We start from the raw sequence: 12,231 nt of genomic DNA on the forward strand, positions 1-12,231 counted from the left end.
GATTGTCTAGCCACTATGCTGTACACCTTAAACTAATGCAAATTAGTATTGAATGTAAACTGTAATTGAAAAACATTAATTAAAAATAATAAAGTGCAAAACACACAGAAGTAAGCTGAGTTTGAGAAACTGGATTAAGACTCCTTTGTAGGAGAGAGAGAGAGAGAGAGAGAGAGAGAGAGAGAGAGAGAGAGAATAGCTCTGAGCTAGATTAGGCAGATTGATAAAACTGAGATCTCTCAGAAGGTTTAGACTATGATTAGAAATTATATTTTACTTAAGAAACAATACATGTGATATGATTGATTTTGTACTGCTGAGAAAAACATGTCAAATAGTTTTTAAATTAAAAAAGAAGTGAAGCCAGGGATCAGTTTTTAAGTAGAAATCCCATAAATCCTCTAATGAGTTCTGTGGGAGAGAGCGTTCTTTACACATACCCATAAAACTTTATTTAAAAGTCTAATTTATAGAACTAGTTTGACCACATGGATTGCATTTGTTAATATCCATTAAACACATGATAGAACCCAATACTCTACAAGCAGTTGTGTCAAAAGAACAGGCCAACTTCTTGGCTTAAATAAAAATATGTTTAATAGTCCAAAGTATACAATTATTGAACAAGATTTTTTTGTTTACAGATTTCATTAAATGTCACAAGAATAAAATATAAATCTAAGATAACATTATTAGCTCTAGTAAAGTTAGACCTATCATTCATTCCACGTTACATAGATGTCGCCTTTAACTGGAACTGTATATTAAATGTATTTGGTTAGTTCACAGTGTTATCAATGACAGAACTTTTCATTGACCTTTTGATAAAGCTAACACAAAAATAACCAACCATAATGCCATAGTTATTAAATGTATCCTTTAAACCTCTCTTTCATAAGATGCTCCAACTTAATATTAGGTTGGCAAAAATAGTTCCATGAATTAATTGACTCTTACATAACATCTGCAAAAATATATCTTTCAGAGCCGGTAGCTTGTCTATTCCTCATTTTAGAATGCCATTACTCTCTTTTAAATTTAACTTCTCTCACACATGATTTATTAAGATAGTAAGCTATTCTTCTTAATATAAATTATAGGTAAATGACAATTTTAAAAAGTAGTTTTATTCTAATGATTTTCTTCTCTAAACTCAAAGCTCCATACTTACAGTAAAGTAGGGTGCTCTAGATTGATGTTATCCACCACCACCTTGAATTCAAAGAACTAATTACTTCATTCCAATCCTCTTCATCTCCTCTAGTCCCGTTTGTCAGACTATGTATTACTCTCTCTCTATTTCTGGCTTGTCATGGCCCTTTTTCTAAAATGATGACACCATATTAATGACCAGGAACTCTGAGGAGGCCAATGCCAAATGACCATTCAATTGTTATTGCTCTCACTTTTTAAGATCTAGAATATGTCTTTACCATTACCCTCCCACTGCTTCTCAAGTTGTAATGCTACAAGACACACCACCTTTCCCCCAAGTAAAAATCACAAAGAATTGCTAGCAAATGCAAAGTGACCATATTATTACTTTGAGAAAGTTAGATCTTACCCCTTGGAGTCAGATTCTAGAAGAATGGTAACTCATATTCAACAGAAAGGAAAGGAGAATGTCTAGCCTAGTCACTATTTTAAAACTTCCCTCTTGCATGTTAGCTACTGGTAAACTCCTTGCACTGAAATAGAATGGAAATTCTATGATCGATTATACGCCTTGGTCAAACTCCTCTTTTTAGAAACATGCATCTGTTTAGTTGTATAGAAAAAATTGCACATTTGCAAAAGTCATCAAAATAATTTCTTAACTGCACTAAAAAAATAAAAAGCAAGTGAACACGTATTTTCATCCTCTTCAACCGCTAAGCTAACCTGGTGCAACGGAATTCCTACAACAAAATAGCTTCAAGGCTAGAATCTTGATGCCAACTTTAGCCCAGAGCAAATTTTTACACTGACATTGTTTGCTCTGGAAAGTGCTCTTTTAGTGGAAATACTGTCAGACCTTTGTCTCCAATAAAGTTACTAGATGCCCCATAAAGACATAATTTAAACTTCCAAACACGGGCATTTTTACCCACTGATTGTTCTTTCCAAGATAAGAGCTCATTGCAGTCTCCAAGGAATTGCCCTGTGAACTCAGAAAGCACTCTTTCCCATTGCCCTAATATGCAAGTGATAAGAATAAATGAAAAATAAAGAGAATAAACAACAAAAGTTGAACATTACTGTTTGTTTCTTACATTTTCTTCCTTTAATACTAGTTACAACTTGAACTTCACCTAACTGACAAAAGCCTACCCGCTCCATTAAATTAGTTTTAATAGGATTAAGTCACTGCCTTGAAACTGCAGATTAAACAGACAAAAATCTTGGCAAATACATCTTCCATGAACCCACTAATTCAAAATAAATATGTTACCTGAGGCAAAACAAGCATAATCAGATATTTTAGTAGTTTAGTTTTCAACTAAAATATCTTTTCCTATTGTGGTGAAGTCTTAAAAAACAAATTTAAAAAGAAAGATGGATAGAGGTGTGTGTGTGTGTGTGTGTGTGTGTGTGTGTGTGTGTGTGTGTGTGTACTGAAGTTTTAGTCAATATACACCCTTGGTAATAGTCTTCTGATTTAAGATCAAGGCCATGGCAAAAACTGATACTACATTGATACATTTAATTTGTTTGAGTTGGGCAAAATCTACCAAGTAACAAAGGCAGATTTCCATGATGATCACTGTTCTCTTTATTCATTTTTTTAATGTGGAAAATGTAGGTCACCTCAAGAATCACTGAGTAATTGCCAGATTGGCTCTCTAATCCTGTGCCCAAAAAGTATATTTCAAAAGTGAGTATGATCATTACTAGGAAACCAGCCGCCTTCCATAGACTACAAAAAAAAGCAACTGAAGTTTACAAACAGTCCCAACACACTCCCTCAGCAATTTAAACCTGTCCAAAGAAGGAATAGATTAGCCATTCTTAACAAAGGCAAAAAAAAAAATTGCATTACTTTAATTGCTTATTTATTCAACCAATTACCATTTACTGAGTACCTATTGAGTTAACACACCAGCAGACTGAACACTTTGAAGTTTAAAAGAAAGCTGTAGACTTGGCCTTGTCCTCAAGGGAAAATTTCCTAGTAAGAGGCAAGACGTGACATCCATGAAATCACGGTGAGACAATATATGAACTCTCTAATGTGGTCTAGAGAATGTATCGTGTGTGCCAAACATGTACACACACACTTTGAATAATTATAAAGGCAGTGTTTATTAAAATACATTTCATTTCAAAATTGAGCTATCAGCTGTTGAAGTGTGTATATATATTGGGGACACCCTATATAGGCTTAAACAATGGAAAGTAAAAGAAAAATTTACAGGTACAGTTCATAAAAGAGGCCTTCATTTTTGTTTCTTAAAGCAAAAGAAAATTTCTCAATGACATATGTGAGGACCAGAGATCATAAAGGCACAAGGCAACATAATGGGCAAGGAAGCTCCAGGAAAAACAATACAGAATGTAGAATCTGAGGCTTTGAATTCTGAAGATTAAATTTACTTAACCAACAATTTAGTATTTGACTTGTGACAAGCACCTCTCACAGACACCAGAGAGGTCTGAGTCAGTGGGAGAGGGCGGAATGTAAATGAGAGACTTCAGGAAACAGGTGTTGTGAGTTTATTTAAAGTGAATTTATTTAAAAATGTAAGTAAAGTGAAGTTATCAAAAAAATTAAAGCATGCACGTTTATTAAAGAAGCAAGGCAAGCAAATCGATATAGCTGGCTTCTGAAGCTCAGATTGGCTCTCAGCTAATCTGAAGAGCAAGGGGGTGGGGGAGGGGTTTTGGCTCCTATAAGTGTTCCTTTTTCATTCCTCTGCTAGATATCCTGGTCTAGGTGAACGCTAAAGTTCCCCCCTTTTCTTTGCCACGGCTTTTCCACAATTTATGAGAAGCACCCGAAAACTTTATCTTGACAAAAGCAAAACTGCTGGCTTTCTGTTTAATCCGTGAGTGGGGTAAAATAGAACTATACTCTTCCTACTCTTCTTTCCCCCTCCTTTTATCTGGTAGTTTTAACAGCTTCATCCCCCTCCTCTCCTGCATTCCTTTGTGAGGACAGGTTTTTAACCCTTTGTTCTCAAGATAAGGTCCTGCTACAGGCAGCCTGCAAAACTCTTTGGCCTTGTTTTCTTTTCCTACCTCAGTTTCCCTATCCCACTTGTCCCGGAATTTTCCTAGCTTTTCATTTTCCTATAACAGACTTACCCTGTTAGATAGTTTTAGAGTAAGTTTGCTTTTGTTTGTTTTTTTAGCTTATTTTTTGTTTAACTTTATTGTTTTGTCATTGTGCTCTTAACAAATGAATATCTTTTTAAAAGGATATATATTTTTATGAATTTCAGAGAGGAAGGGAGAGGGAGAGAGAGATAGAAACATCAATAATGAGAGAGAGTCATTGATCAGCTGCCTCCCTCACGCCCCCTACTGGGGATAGAGCCAGCAACCCTGGCATGTATGTGCCCTTGGCTGGAATCAAACCTGGGACCTTTCAGTCCACAGGCTGACACTCTATATACCCAGCCAAAACAGGTAGAGCAAATGAATATCTCTTTGTAGCTTCATATTCCATACCTTTTTCTTCACATCTACTTATTTCTAAAATAGCCTCTCGCTTTCTATAGAAAATTGCTACCCTTTTTCCTCATAATGACTATTGATTTCTGAAGCTCTGATAGTGATACAAGGTCTAAGTATATGTTAGGAAAATATATTCATATGTGGGTATACCTTAGGAGGGAGAGCAACCTAAAAAAGTTTGTATAGCCGAAACCGGTTTGGCTTAGTGGATAGAGCGTCGGCCTGCGGACTGAGGGGTCCCAGGTTCGATTCCGGTCGGGGGCATGTACCTGGGCTGCAGGCACATCCCCAGTGGGAGATGTGCAGGAGGCGGCTGATCGATGTTTCTCTCCCATCGATGTTTCTGACTCTCTGTCTCTCTCCCTTCCTCTCTGTGAAAAATCAATAAAATATATTAAAAAAAAAAAAGTTTGTATAGACATAACCCCACCCAGAAAAAATCCTTATCAGAAATTTGGTATGTTCACTTGTTTAATCTTATTGAGGTACCCATTTTTACTTTAAAAGTCACAAAGCTATTGTACTAGGGCTTGCTGTTTTGTTTCATTATCCATTCCCCCCCCCCCTCCGGCTGTAAAAATCCATAGAATTTATTATAAAAGTGAGGTGAGTTTACAAAAACAAATACCACAAAAGAAATCTAAAAGTATAGAGAAACTACTGAGACAGGTTGGAGACCAGTACGATAATACATGGGGTATTTTTAAATATATTAAGGAGGTAGAAGAAGACATATATAATTCTGATTTCTGAGTGTGAGATCATAAACATTACAGAAAATTTTCCCCCAGCATCTGGTAACCAGACTAATTTTATGAAAATCAGAATTGGTTTGAAGTCAGATTGGTAAGATCAACTGCTATTAATGTGATTGCTTTTTTACTGAGGTCTAGCATAGATATCAGGTTTAACTTCCCATAAGCATTACTGTGCCTGACAAATATATTTAAAAATTAGAGTATATTTTAATTGGGATATAATAGCTTTATAAATTAGCAAACTTGTGTGTTAACGTAAAAAATATTCAAACCAGTAAAGGATTTTTGTGAGTGTATTTGAGCCAAACTGTTGCCAGGAGGCAAATCTCAACGTATTGGGATAATGCTCCTGAGAATGGTGGTTTGTCACCAATTTTTATAAATTACCATAAAGGAGGTTACAAGAAATCCATCGGTGCTAGATTAGGAGGTGGGAGAAAGCAAAGCAGGAGGAAACCTCTGGGATTGGATAAAAAGTAAAATGATAGACACATGCTTCTTTTACATAGGTGGGTGCAGGATAGTTAACAGTCAACAATTAACATGATCACAACAACAATGAAGGACACAGCCCTGCCTGGTTTGGCTCAGTGGCTAGAGTGTCAGCCTGTGGACTGAAGGGTCCTGGTTTTGGTTCCAGTCAAGGGCTCATGCCCTGGTTGCAGGCTCGATCCCCAGTAGGGGGTGTGCAGGAGGCAGAGGATCAGTGATTCTCTCTTATCGTTGATGTTTCTATCTCTCTCTCCCTCTCCCTTCCTCTCTGAAATCAATAAAAATATATTTTAAAAAAATGAAGGACACAAGTGGTCTTCACCCTGGTGCTATTTGTTGTGCGCCAAGGGGCCTGGAAAAAGGGAAGTTCCAAGTGACATTCCACAGGTATGTTATCTTATATACAAAAAGACAATAGGCTCAGTGAAGATCCAAGTTGATCTTTGTCAGGGAAGATACTGGCCTAGGACACGACTACCCACTACTAGTAAACTGCTTTTTAATTAGAAGGTTTTAATTTCAGACCGTCCCTGAGTTAGTTAGGTTAGCATGTGGCCCCTTTTCACCCACATGTGTAAGGTTTTCCTCTACTCTAATTTTTTTATTCAGAGGTCAATTTACTGTTCGTTATTAGAATAGCACCACTATCATAGCAGGAGCTCCCCTCACCTAACCTTTATGCTGTAAATTGAAGTTAAATTGCTAACTCTCATCAGATGCTAATTAAACTATCACTGACTTTATGTAGCACACTGCTTTAAATATATATGCCTGTGATACCCAGCAGATGAATTGCTACTTTTATATATTAATAAGGAGAATATTGTTTATATTTTCAACTTTAATTAATACCCCCTTGCAAAGATACCATTAAAATGGTATTCAAGATTTACAGAGTTCATAAAACAGAGTTAGTTACTTAATATCCCTTTTAGAGCTTGACCTTTTCAAAATGTTGTCTAATATTTGGCCATAAAACCACTGGATTTTTAAACCTTTGTTGCCTTAGCTCACCTTATCACCTATTTGCTCAGTGAACTGTTTGTTTTACTGAAAATGGAAAACATTTCACTAAGGCCACTATACCCACTGCAGAAACAAAAGTGAGTGTGTGACTTCCGGTAGTGATCACCGGAGAGGTGAGCTGAGATGTTTTCCCGGAGTCCTGTCTCATGATGCCAAAGACTGAGCTCCACGGACCAGAAGATGTAAGCGAACAGTGGAAAATTTATTACAAGCAGATCCAGACTCCCCACTAGGGGAGGGGGACCCAATAAAGCCTTGTGGTCCAGGAGTATAAATTTGCTTTACAAGCCTGCTCTATGTCTACCTGTATCATCACCTGATTGATTCCTGCGGGGAAGCCCGGGACTGGGTTGGAAAGTCTGTAAGGAGGATTTTCCGAAAGGCCGGGGGCCTCTGAAGGGACCTTGCTGAAGGCGGCAGCCCCTACCTTGACTTTTCCAAACAAGTCTGATCCCCCGGGTTGTTTTGCTAGAATCTCTATGTTTTGTCTTTTAGACCTGACCTTGTAGAAGCATGTGCTTTCTCAAGGATGCCTACCCTGCTGATTGTATCTGGAGGTTAATTTTAGTTCAAGCTGTTATGACAATAAAAGCCAAAGGAGGCAGGCGGACAGGGCTGCTTGGTGGTGACAGCCAAGTTGTGCCTTCGCCTCTCTTTCACAGAAACCTGTGTTAGAGCAATCATTCATCTGTCGCTCAGGGCCTGCCGGTCAGCCCCAGCAGGTTCCCTCAGCTGTTTTTGCCCAGAAATGGACCCGAACTTTCCCTGTTTCTGTGTGTTCTGTCTCTGTTCCTATGCTGAACTTTTCCTGTTTCTTTGTGTTCTTACTCCTTGTTGCCACAGGCCCTCCCTTGGTTTCCCATGCCGCCTGCTTTGAGTCCGGACACATTTTATTATTTCTGCTCGGTTGGTGTCTGTGGCTAGGCTGCTCACACTGCCATATCTTCCCTTGCCTGTGCTCCACCTGCCTTTGTTTTCCCGCTGGACTCCGCCCTATCTGCCCTCTCAGTATCTAGTCCAGAACGTAAGGAGCTTAGAAGTAGCCATTCTATCCTAAGAACAAATGGAAAGTGAAAAATGGAAAATAAACAGTTCTTCATGGATCCATCAGAAAAGTGAGATCATAGGGCAAACTGCTGGCCGCAAACTGGAGAGACAGGCAGATACAGAGAATGACAACCTATCCATGCAGAAATACATAGCAGGAAACCCCCTGGGAACTAGCGCCAAGGTAGGAAAACCTAAACTTTAATTGATGAGTTGCTGGAGGCCTGGTGAGGACAAGACTGAGAGTGAAGAGCTCTAGGGGTACCCAGATATGTGAGGCCCTTCCACTTTTATGAGATTTACCTCCAGGAGCTCTACCAGGTTCTCATGATGAATAATCAGGAAAATAATTCCCTCCGGCTTCCTGAGGAGGTAGGGGGAAAGCAACCAATTTGAAATGCACCAGATCATTCTATTATTCCTAACCTTCTCTCAGGAAAAGCTATTTAATCAGATCCTAAACTACCTGATAAAAGGAAATACTCGACTTCAGCCTCCTCTAGCATACTTGTCCCACCAAAGGTAAGTGGGAGCGAGGATTGAGGAGCTGTGAAATTTGCAGTCCCAAGGCACGGGCTCACCAAAAAGCTGAGACTAATCGCAGGACAAGAGAATGTTTCCCTTTCTCCACAATTTACGGCTCTATTAATCAAAGCCTGTTTACAGCAGATTCTTTCACCTAATACATCATGTCCACTTTTCAGGGAAAAAGTACAAGGCACACTGAAAGGCCAAAAAGCAAACGCAGTTGCAGAGGTTGAGCAAGCATCAGAACAGAGTCAGAGCATGGGTATAGGAATTATAAGTCCAAGAATCAAAAAAGCAAACAAACAAAGGCTGTAATTAACATGCTAAGAGTTTTAGTAGAAAAAGTAAACAGTATGCAAAAATAGATATACTCATATAATATAAACAAGGAGATAGAAATCTAAAGAAGAATAAAAAAGAAATGCTAAAAATCTAAAACACCATAACAGAAATAAAGGATGTTTTGGTAGGCTCATTAGTAGACTGAATATAACTGAGGAAAGAATCTCTGAGTTTAAGGATATGATAGTAGAAACTTCCAAAGCTGAAAAGGAAAGAGAACCAAGTCTGAAAAAAAGCAGGACAGACAATTTAAGAACTGTGAGACAACTACAAAAAAAATGTAACATACACATAATGGAAATAGCAGAGTAGAAAAATGATATAGGTCAGAAACTCAAGTCTACATAAAGAAAGAAAGAGCATCGGGAAAGGAGTAAAAGAAAGTAAAATAAAACCTGTATTGTTCTTATTTTTAATTGGTCTTACATAAAACAGATTATTCAAAATAATAATATCAACAATGTATTTGATTTTATTTGCTTGTGTGTGTATGTATGCTTGAATATAAGTAAAATAAATCACAAAAATTATACAGAGAACAAGAGGAAGGAAATTAGAATTATTCTGTTATTATAAGTTCCATGTACGACCATGAAGTGATATAGGATTATTTGAAAATAAACTTGGATTGGTTGTATATGTGTATTGCAAACACTAAAAAAGGTGTAATGGGTATGCTAAGAAAGGACAGAAAATGGAATCACATAAAATGTTCAGTGAAAACCACAAAAAGCAGAAAAAGAGCAGGAGACAATAGTAGGAAAAAAGAACAAAGACAACAAACATAAAACTAACAAATATGATAAATAGTAATTTAATAATATCAGTGTTCACTTTTCACACTAATATCTACATGCACCAATTAAGAGATTGTCAGAGTAGATTAAATTCACCAGTTCCTTAAAGGACATAATTTGCCAAAACTCACACAAGAACAGATAGACAATCTGAATAGACCTATATCTATTACAGCAACTGAATCAGTAACTAATACCCTTTCACAGCAGAAACACCAGACCCCAATGGGTTTACTGGAAAATGCTAACAAATATTTAAGGAAGACATTACACATATTCTCTATAATCTCTTTCAGAAAATAGAAGTAGAGAGAATATTTCCTAACTCATTCTATGAGATCAGTACTACCCTAATACCAAAACCAAGCAGACATTATGAAAAAATAAAACAACAGACGAATACTTCCCACGGACATAGATGAAAAAAATCTTCAACAAAATATTAGCAAATTTAATCCAACAATGTATAAAAATAATTATACAACATGACCAAATTGGATTTAATCCAGGTGTCAATTAATGTAACCCATCACTTCAATAGACTGAAAAAGAAAAATCATAATTATATCAATAAATGTGAAAAGGCATTTAACAATACCCAACACCAATTCATAATAAAAATTCTCAGCAAACTAGCAATTGGGGGAACTTCCTCAACTTGATAAAGAATGTCTACAAAAAACCTACAGCTAACATCTTACTTAGTGATGGGAAACCCAAAGCTTTCTCAATAAGATCAAGAACAAAGTAAGGATGTCTTTCCTTACCAATGCTTCCCAGCATCCTCCTGGACATCATAGCTAATTCAGTAAGACAAGAAATGGAAATTTAAAATACAGTTTGAGAAGGAATAAATAAAACTGTATTTGTTCACAGATGACCTAGTCATCTATGGAAAAAAGTCTAAAAAAAAGTATATTTAGTTTTGTAAAAAACTACCAAACTATCTTCCAAAGTGACTGTACCATTTTGCACTTCCACCAACAATAAATAAGGGTTACTGTTACTCTGCCTTCTTGACAATATTTAGTATTGTCAGTGTTTTAGATTTGGGTCATTCTGATAGTTATGTAGTGTTATCTAATTGTTGTTTTCATTTGAAATTCCGTAATGATGTAAGATATTGAGAATACTTTAATATGCTGAATTGACATCTATGTACCATCTATGTTGAGGTTAATTGTTCAGATCTTTTTTCAGCTTTTAATTGGGGTATTTGTTTTCTTATTATTACGTTTTAAGAGCTCTTTCTTCATGAGTTTTTAAAATACAGTTAATCATCCCAGCAAAAGTAAAAATGCCATCTGATGTGTGCTCAAAGTAGGTAGAAAAACTAATTAAGAAGATCACATTTTAAAAGTGAGCAGGGTAAAGGCCCCACATGGAAGTCAATTTTCTACACTTTAGTCAAAGTAGTTAAATGTCAATACCAGTAGACTGTTACATATGTAGACTGTGAAAGTATATATATGCATACTGTGATACCTAGAGCAACCATTAAAAAACTATACAATGATATCTATTCAAAAACACTGTAAACAATAAAAATAAACTCTAAAAAATGCTCAAGCAATCCACAGGAAGGAAAGGAGAAAGAAACAGAAACATGAGAAACAGAGGGAACAAATAGAAAACAAATAATATGGAAGACTTACCCCCTAACATATCAATAACTGCATTAATTATAATTGTTCTAAATATATCAATTAAAAGACAGAGATTATATAAAAACATAGTTAAACTATATGCTGTCTACAAGAAACTTCCTTCAAAATGATCTGGGCATATTGAAAAGATAGCAAAAATATACAATGCAAATCTTAGCTATGTAAAAGAAAAAGCAAGATTATCTCTATTAATATTAGGTTAAATGACTTCTGAGCAAAGGAATTCACCGGCGACAAAGAAGGTATTACATAATACTTAAAGGATCAAATATACCAAAGAGAAATAGAGGTCCTACATGTGTATGCACCAAGCAACAGAGCATCAAAATAAATGTAAAGAAATAAAATAAAAAACTGATAGAGGTGCATATATCCTTTCTGATTGGTGTTTCTGGTTTCTTAGGATATATTCCTAGAAGTGGGATTACTGGGTGAAATGGGAGTTCCATTTTTAATTTTTTGAGGAAACTCCATACTGTCTTCCACAGTGGCTGCACCAGTCTGCATTCCCACCAACAGTGCAGGAGGGTTCCTTTTTCTCCACATCCTCTCCAGCACTTGTCGTTTGTTAATGAATGGATTAAAAAACTGTGGTCCGCCGAAACCGGTTTGGCTCAGTGGATGGGGCGTCGGCCTGCGGACTGAGGGGTCCCAGGTTCAATTCCGGTCAAGGGCATGTACCTGGGTTGCGGGCACATCCCCAGTGGGAGATGTGCAGGAGGTGGCTGATCGATGTTTCTCTCCCATCGATGTTTCCAACTCTCTATCTCTCTCCCTTCCTCTCTGTAAAAAATCAATAAAATATATATTTTAAAAAAAGAAAAAAAAAGAAAACTGTGGTCCATCTACACAATGGAATACTACGCTGCTGTAAAAAAGGAATTCTTACCATTTGCAACAGCATGGATGAAACTGGAG

Source organism: Myotis daubentonii, chromosome 10 (assembly GCF_963259705.1).
Source record: "Myotis daubentonii chromosome 10, mMyoDau2.1, whole genome shotgun sequence".
Taxonomy (NCBI): Eukaryota; Metazoa; Chordata; class Mammalia; order Chiroptera; family Vespertilionidae; genus Myotis; species Myotis daubentonii.